Source organism: Nomascus leucogenys, chromosome 10, assembly GCF_006542625.1.
Source record: "Nomascus leucogenys isolate Asia chromosome 10, Asia_NLE_v1, whole genome shotgun sequence".
NCBI lineage: Eukaryota > Metazoa > Chordata > Mammalia > Primates > Hylobatidae > Nomascus > Nomascus leucogenys.
This window is the reverse complement of record NC_044390.1, coordinates 93,364,269-93,373,274: the sequence shown is the minus strand read 5'-3', so window position 1 is coordinate 93,373,274 and position 9,006 is coordinate 93,364,269. Positions and strand designations below refer to the sequence as shown.

General features: G+C 37.8%; 1 long non-coding RNA gene across 1 annotated transcript; it reads right to left on the bottom strand.

The window, feature by feature from the left end:
• Positions 1 to 278: 278 nt before the first annotated feature.
• LOC105740379 lies at positions 279 to 8,184 on the bottom strand. The gene is made up of 5 exons (XR_001116409.2): positions 8,076 to 8,184; positions 7,802 to 7,928; positions 3,354 to 3,470; positions 1,893 to 1,991; positions 279 to 461 (listed from the first exon to the last, which is right to left on the bottom strand). It is a non-coding gene; the product is annotated as an uncharacterized LOC105740379 (long non-coding RNA).
• Positions 8,185 to 9,006: the final 822 nt, after the last annotated feature.

Here is a 9,006-nt window from a genome sequence, read left to right as displayed (position 1 = left end):
GGCTGCGTCACTTATTGGGTATGCTTACTCTCATTTTACAAGGATACGAACTGGCTTATATTTTATTTTATTTTATTTTATTTTATTTCATTTTATTTTATTTTATTTTATTTTATTTTAGTGAGTCAGTTCCTGCCTTATGAGGCACAAGTGTGAATCCATCCCAACTCACAGAATAATAGCAAATCAACAGTGAACCTCCCCAACCCACTGGCCCCAAGATGCTGTTCTGCAGCTGGTTCATACTGAAGTTCTATCTGAGGTCAGAGGCTTACATGTTGTAAGGATTTTGTTTTACTCCAAGCCATTCGTTTTTCCTTCTATCTCAGATTTGCCTGGATATGAAAATATGCTGCAAAATTATAATCTTTGCTCCTAATATGTATGGCTAAGTTGCTTGTTACTTTTAGCAGCAGTTTCTGTTTAATGACCATTCTCTTTATAATTCAAGTATTAAGAATCTGTAAAAGACAAAGTGCATATGATAATGCTTCATAACCTCTTGTTAATTTATTATGTATTAGTATGCTCAGTAGCTACCGTATATAGCCCGAATAGAGCCTACTTTGTTACAGTCTCCAAAATTCTTGTGCTAATGCAATGAGACAATCTTTGCTCAATAGCAGAACAGTGTCTGACATATGCTAAGTGCTCAATAAAAATCAGCTAGTACTTTTATTAAAGATATTTAAGTTATTCACTTATTAACCCTGCATGGAACAACTGTACAAGAGGCTCTGTGTACACCAGTCAAGAGAGAAGGTATGTTTATTTAGACTAAACTTAGTCTAGGTTTTGAGATCCCAGGAGCATAGACAGATACTGGGGAAGAGTAAGATAAGTTTACACAGCCTGGCCAAGATGGTGAAACCTCATTATCTACTAAAAATACAAAAAAATTAGCTGGGCATGGTGGAGGGTGCCTGTAATCCCAGCTACTCGGCAGGCTGAAGCAGAGAATTGCTTGAACCCAGAGGCAGAGGTTGCAATGAGCTGAGATAGCGCCACTGCACTCCAGCCTAGGCAACAGAGTGAGACTCCATCTCAAAAAGAAATAAAAAAAGATAAGTTTACACATATTGCTTGAGCTTCTCTTTAATTCATTTAATTTTGTAGTTATACAACAACAGATTAGCTTGGTTTTATCTGTATTTACTCTTGGACTTTAACCAAGCAATGGATGGCTCATTGCTGGGAGAAGAGGAAATGACACGACAGTGTGCTGTAACTGATGACAAAGCCTTAGTGGCAGAGCCAGAATCAACAGCCGTCTGCCCCCAGTGTTAGCATTTTTCTCAGTGTCAATAATAGCAATATTAACTGAGAGATATCCATGTTTACTTCATCACAGATAACTTATTTAATTTGCCCAAGACCCTGGTGAGGGATTAGCCTCATTAAACAACTCTTTATGAAACAAATCTTAAATCAACACAGGAGACCCTCACACTCCAGATTTTGTGCTCATTATATGTAGTTTTTTTTTTCCAGGTCTTTCTACTTTTCAATATTTTAGGTGATAGAATTATCATTTAAAAAAATGAACTTAACAGTGCTAAGCCTTAAGTTCAATATTATGTTCAGAGAAAGCTTTCCAAAAAGGGAAAAGCAATAAAAATAAAACCTTGTCAGGTTTGGTACTTTTTTTTACTAATTCTCAATTTCATTTTCTATTATGGTTTTAAAGGTAGAAAATATATATTTTATCCTTTTTGTTATTTATTTGTTTTAATATTGAAAGCCTCTCAGGGGTGTACTACCCAGAATCTCTGCTCACATTTGCCTGCCTTACCTTTCCCCCAGAGACACAGGTGTTTGTATCATCTGCCCCTCTCTGAGCTTTTGGGGTACCCCTCCCTGGTGCAATGCTTCACATTTAGCTGAGACATTACCATAGGTTGACTGAAGGATCTCCTGGAAGTGCTGCCTCATCTCTCTTCCACATGGCCAAAGTCAAAGCAAGCAGAAAGAGGCACATAGAAGCCCCCCCACTGAAAATACAAAGCCCACTGGGAATTTATTTTTTCTCATTCAGAAAAAGGTGACTTTTTACTACCCTCATAGAGAAAGTAGAAATTTTCTCTTCTCAGAAATATCCATGAGGATCGATACTGGCTATTGATTAAAGTTTAAATCTGACATTCACTTCTATTATTCCATGAAGATCACATGTTCCATGGATCTCGACATGTTGAGGGTGTCTAGCACAGCCTTAGACTGCAGTCACAGCAAGAAGCTGAGGACTCGCCAGTAGAACATTCTTGAAACAAACTTCTCAAATGTTTTCTGAAATGCACTTAAGGACATTGCCTTGCATATCCTCATTCATTTATCTAAATCCCTATTTTGCTAAATTCAAACCTTAGCAGTACAAACTTTAAAGACAATGTGTTTTCATATATTCACTACTCACTGGAAAAATTAACTCTTCCTACTATTTTTCCTAGAACTGTACCTTTAAAGGTCTGGAAAGCAGTGGAAAGGCAGAACAATGGGTCTAATTACGGAGATATTCTAGTTTTAATCACCTAGTAGTACCCATACTATTATTTGTGTGATCATGAAAAATAAAAATAAAAACTAATTGTGTGGGTAAACTCTGATTTTAAAAACCATTTTTCTAATATTTAGCCTTGTCAGCACATATAAAAGAAATATTTTTGCATTTATAATATTTTAGGGGTTAAAGTACACTGATTAAATGTACTGTTTTGAGCGAATCATAAGTAATGCAGCCTTTACATTTTGGACTATCAAAAATGCCATTCACATTTAATTACATCTCATCACCAATCTTTCTTAATGGCCATTTAAGGCTTTAAACTCATCAGAGAAACATACAGTTATAAAGAGGGTCTTTAGTCCAATAGCACCCACTTCCTAGGTGTATGTCAACAATGAATTCATTCCCTGATTACCTTAACAAAGGTGGGTTGCATGCTTTCTAAGGGACAGGTGTCTTGTTAGGTTTATTCGTATTTGTTTTATAACTTCACATATGTTAGCATCATCACTTTATAGGAAAGAAAACTGAAGATTAGAGAGTTTAAGTAGTTTGCCCAAAAAGCACTTTATCATTAAGTTTGAATTTGGATCTGTGGCTTCCTCTGTAACCAAATATTACAATTTCAGTGTCGACTTTTCTCATTGGAAAGGGTATTGAAATGGTGTTTTAGTGGGTCATCCTACTAAACGCTTCCCTCCTTCCTTCCTTCCTTCCTTCTTTTTTTTCTTCTTGACTTTACTGGGATTTTTAAAAAATCTCTTTTTCTAGCAATACAAAAGTTTGAGTAAGCAAAAGATTTCTGTCAAAGTGATAATTTGTCTATGTGAAGCAAAACATCTCAACTTACTGAAAAATTTATTTTTAAACTCCAAGCCTGCTTTCTAGTTGGTGACACACATCTGAATCTCAGAGGAAAATTTTGGCCCTGGTAAAGATGTGGCACTCATCAGCCTAGGGACAGTACCTGGAACAAACAAACAAAAAATTATAAAAGTGGGTGAGATATCAAAGGAGAGTGTGTGGATTGAGAAGACCAGTTGGCTGACACAAAAAACAGCCAACCAACTAATCAACCAAAAAACAAGCCAGCCCTCAGGGAACAGGCTCATGCAGAAGGCAGGCAGAGGCCAGGGAACCATGCGGGAGTAAGAGGATGATAGCTGAAGTCAGAGAGAGGTCTGGTGGCTGAGAAAACCGCAAGAAATAAAGAAGAGTTGGGTATAAATCTACTATCTTAAATCTGAATTATCAAGGTCAACCTTTAACCAAAATCAGTATCTAAATGTTGCTAAAGAATAATAGCAGCCCATTGGACAACCAGGATCCCGAGATCCTGGTCTCTAAAACTAACTCAGCTGGAAGAATCCAGGACTCACTGGAGAGTGGCTGGTTCCAAGCCTTGGGGCAAAAATAAATTCAGAAGGTGGCAGCAACTTGCTGATGTTGTTGGAAAGCAAGAATACATTTTAAATATCAAAAGGAATGCTAAAGAGGCAGAGAAATTTAATAAAAGGCTTTTATGAGCCCAGTTGTTCAAAGCTTTAAAAACAAAACTCACAGCAATGGATTATTGAAATAAGTTGAGTTAATGAAAGGTGGTGAGTTAATTATATTCAAAGGAAAAAAGGATTCAAAAGGGAGACTATAATAAGATATTTTTATTGGAATAAGTGTGTGGCATTTGTGTGTGTCTCCCTCTCTGAATGTGTGTGTGTGTGTGTGTGAGAGAGAGAGAGAGAGAGAGAAGGAGAGAGAGAATTTTACTTATTCTGTTAATCACATGGACATATGTATGTGTGACAAAATTAATGGTATCAATTGTATGATGTTTTAGAATATGTTGGAATTGAACTATAGTAATGTTTTATAATAACTGACATTTTATGTGTTCTGTCTATTATTTAGGGTTTATTAAGTAATAAGACAAGAACAGCCATTTTAAAATGTCATTTAATTTCTCTAAGGAAATTTAAAGAATGTGGAACTGAATTTGGTACTGAATGTTCAAAGGCCTAAAAGTTTTTTCTAAGTCTTTATGTATATTTAAACAAAACCACGTAAATTTTGTTGTGTTTCTCCTTTTCTACTCCTGAATTCACTGAATGACTGTTTTTTATTCTGGTAATGATATGACTGTATGTGTGTGCAATGAAATTAAAATTAATTGCATCAATTGTATGATATTTTTTTGTCCCAGAGAGCCTGGATTAATAGAAGTCCAGTTTCAATCAGGCAATTATCAACAGTGCCCAAACAGGACTGAAAATATTTATTTGATTTGTCAGTAAACGTGGAGTAGTGTGACCTCAGCAGAGCCAATTCAATTGATTGAGCGTTAAGGCAGGAATACTGGAAGGTGTGTGTCCTTGATGGTATTAGTCCCTAAAACAAAAGAGCCAGACAGAAACACAAGAAGTGTGCAGAATGCCAATGTGTGTGTATCTCATAATGTCTGGAAGTGGCCCTGCCAGGAAGGAAGAATATGGATAATGTGCAGAACAAAATCAGTAGCTAATACATCAGTCTCACCAAGAGCTAAAGCAACTGAGCAGGAAGTCTGACTCCAATCAGAACTGGGCAATGTGAGACGGGAATCCAAGGTGTTAGGCTGTAAGGTTATTGAGCTTTGAAACAGGAACAAATAAAACACTCGAAAAGGCCGAACAAGGCAGTCCATGGGGTGAGAAAAATCACTCAGTGCATCTGCTGCCCCAGAGCTGCTCCCAGCTGAAAAGCTCTAATCTTTAGCTAACTGAATCGCACTGAGGAGGTAACTTCAACAATTTTTGAAGAATAAATTCCAATTTGCCTGGGATAGTAATTCCAATTTTCTGGAAATGTTAAAATGATTTCCTTAGTATCTCTTTAAGCTCAGGAAAATTTAGAATCAACAAAACACATAACGAATGATATCAAATCTGTATACTGTATTTATTTGCTAAGGTAAGGAATAATTGGGGAACTTTTTTGTACTTAAAACATTTGTAATTGTTAAGACAATTTGTGTTATTAGGTTACAGATTCATCTTTCTTTTCCAGTTAAAATGCAATTTAGAAATCAATTTTTGACTTTTGTCTTTAAGTTGAAAACTATAAGAAATTAAATACAAAAACAATAATAGAATGTAAAAATAACATTTACTTATGATATTTCTGGGCTTGTTTAAATACTTAAGATAGTTTTGCTTATTAAATAGCATATGAATTCCTTAACAAGATAGTGGATATATTCAATTTACAAATGCAGTTTAAAATATTTAAAGAAATTTAGTTAAGGCTTTCAAAATTATCTTATAAATATTCAAACAGATTTGCAAATAAAATATTAAGACTTGTAAGTTGGACATAATGACTTATGGAAAATCGTTTAAGTTTGGCATTTTATTTACTTGAATATTTTGATTAGTAATTTAAAAGGCAAGGAGCCACAGATAGTCTTCTCCATGCACTGAAGCCACCCTTCAAGGCAACAACTCAAACTAACAAAGTGAAATGAGCTGCTACTGGGACACGGACCACTCTGGGAGGGTGGGTGGAAAGAGAGAGGAGCAGGAAACAGAAGCTCATTCATGGAAACCACAGGAAAAATAAACCAGAGCTGCCAAGAGAAGCACAGAGGATCTTCAAAATATAATACTAAGGGGAATATAGATCTAGACGGCAGTGCAATATTTGTGAATTTAAAACACATGCATACACAACCTGTAATTATACACTATGCAAAGATTCAAAGATACCACACAAGGGCATACGTCAAGCACATGGGCACCTCCACAAGGAAGGGGTGATGGTAGAGGAGAGAGGGGAATAAAATGAGAGGGCCTGGCAGGAACAGTCATGATAGGACCATAAACGAAGGAGCAGGATCAACCAAACCCATGGCTACCTGTGTTTTAAATTGCTTTAAAAGAAAAAAGAAAATAGGGACAGAAAGGAGAGACGGAGGAAAATGAACTAACAACCATGCACTGGGGTTGATTCTATCCTGATCTGATTTGCAAAACACCCTTCAACTCAGCCTTCCTGTTGCAGGTTGGAAAATATATATAGCTTATAGTGGGAAACTAGATATATACATCTTCAGACTCACTTGGCTCAGTAAAATACCAAACTTCATGTAGTTACTATTCTAAGAGCAACTTCTTTCTTTTGCCTGTCCCATCACTGGGATCCAATACACACTAAATATTGGTGATAATTATGAGAATAGTAACTGGAGTCTGCATTTCCAAATGTGTGGATGAAGATAAGGTTCCCTTTTCAATTTTTTAAATATTACCATTTTTCACCATCCCCCAAATGTGTACAAGTCATTCTGAAATGAAACACCAACTATTCACACATTAACTGAAGCAATTAATTTTTTGCCCCTTCTTCCCTCTTTTTGTTCCAACCATTAAGAAATGTGAGAAACTAATTCGTCTTTATGTAAATTTAAATTAAACCATGTAAATTTTGCTGTGGGTGTTTCTCCTTTTCTACTCCTGAATGCTTTGAATGAATAGTATTTATTCTGGTAATGAGATGACTATATGTGTGTGTGGAATGAAATTAAAATTAATTGCATCAATTATATGATATTTTTTGTCCCAGAGAGCCTGGATTAATAGAAGTCCAGTTTCAATCAGGCAGTTACCACCCGTGCCCAAACAGGACTGAAAGTATTCATTTGATTTGTCAGTAAAAGTGGACTAGGGGGCCAGGCGCAGTGGCTCACACATGTAATCCCAGCACTTTGGGAGGCCAAGGCAGGCGGATCACGAGGTCAGGAGATTGAGACCATTCTGGCTAACACAGTGAAACCCCGTCTCTACTAAAAATACAAAAAAAAAAAAAAAATTAGCTGGGTGTTGTGGCCTGTAGTCCCAGCTACTCAGGAGGCTGAAGCTGAAGCAGGAGACTGGCGCGAACCTGGGAGGCATAGTTTGCAGTGAGCCGAGATCGTGCCAGTGCACTCCAGCCTGGGTGACAGAGTGAGATTCCATCTCAAAAAAAAAAAAAAAAAAAAAAAAGTGGACTAGAGATTTCTGCAGAAGCCTCTGACATTCCCACACTTTACCCCAGGACAAACTTCGAGGTGGGAAATGGGTCAACAAAATAAAGGTAAGAGTTTCCAATTTCCAAAGGTGGGAATTGTCTGTAGGACAGAGGTGCAGAAACACTTTCCCATACAGGACCAGATAGTGCATATTTTAGACTTTGTGGAAGAAGAGGCAAAACTGAGAATATAACATAAGTAACAAGAAAGGAAACTCCTGGTTTCTCCACCCCATCTGCTATTTCCATGTTACTCACCACTTCAGATGCTGGGCTGCAGTGCTGTGAGCCTGCCAGCTGGATGGAGCCTCTGAGAGTGGAGGGGGAATCAGGGTGGAGCTTGGTATCTGCAGCCCACAGTGCTTGCCCACTCAATCCCTGACGGCTGGACATAAGTAAAACAGGCAGCTGCTTGGGGTTGGCTCACAGGCCATGGGCCACTGACCCTTACTCTAAGGAGTCATATCTACCCATAAAATGAACAATCCATGGATGAAGACACTTAATTGAGAAAAGGGAGTATAATAATTACTGGATAAGAGGGCAGGTCTTTAATCTGGGTGATGGCAGGAGCAATGGATTCACCAAACCCCTTTAATTTTCCTGCTAGCCACACTACTGGACTATATTGCCCAGCATCCCTTGCAGTTAAGTTGGGGTCATGTGACTGGGCTCTGGCCAATAAAAATGATGTGAGCCTGGCAGTAGAAGTTTCTGCAAGATTCCAGATTCCAGGGTGGCCATAGCAGCTGTGTGTTATGGGGTCATAATGCGGAAAGACCAGGGTCTTCAAATGACTACATAAAGCAGAGGTTTTGCCACCGCCCCCCACACTTGGGATTGTAATGCAAAGAAGAAATAAATCTTCATTGATGAAAACCACTGGCATTTGGGGGTTGTTAGAGCAGTCAGAAGACTGTGACTAATAGAGGCAGCAAGAAATAGAGGGGAGAGAGAACGGTGACCATGTGTGTTATCCTGCAAAAGGGGCTCACTGTCCAATGTGCTGGAAGCCAGTACTATGACAATGGGTTTCTGAGAAAAGGAAAGCTTTGTACTGCAAGTTGACTCACAAGGAGACAGGAGTGAAGCTCAAACCTGTGCTAGTTTCTATTAGAAAAGGTTCACAGGGTGGATTCTGAGATTAGTAGGTAATTGGTGGAAGGAAAAGGGAGGTCTGGAAAGTCCTTGGGCATGTACAATAATCTTTTTGTGCTAACTCATGTGCAATTGCAGGGGAAGTTAGTATGAAACATGCAGTGAAAATTAAGGCTGTGATGTCAGTAGGCTCGTCCTGTACAAACTCCAGTCATCCATATTGGTTGCACCTGATTTCAGTCAGTTATTTTTATCTCATAAGCAAAGTTTCAGTGCTTCAGCAAGTTGTTTCTTTTCTTTCTTTCTTATTTATTTATTTATTTATTTATTTATTTATTTTGAGATGGAGTCTCGCTGTGTTGCCC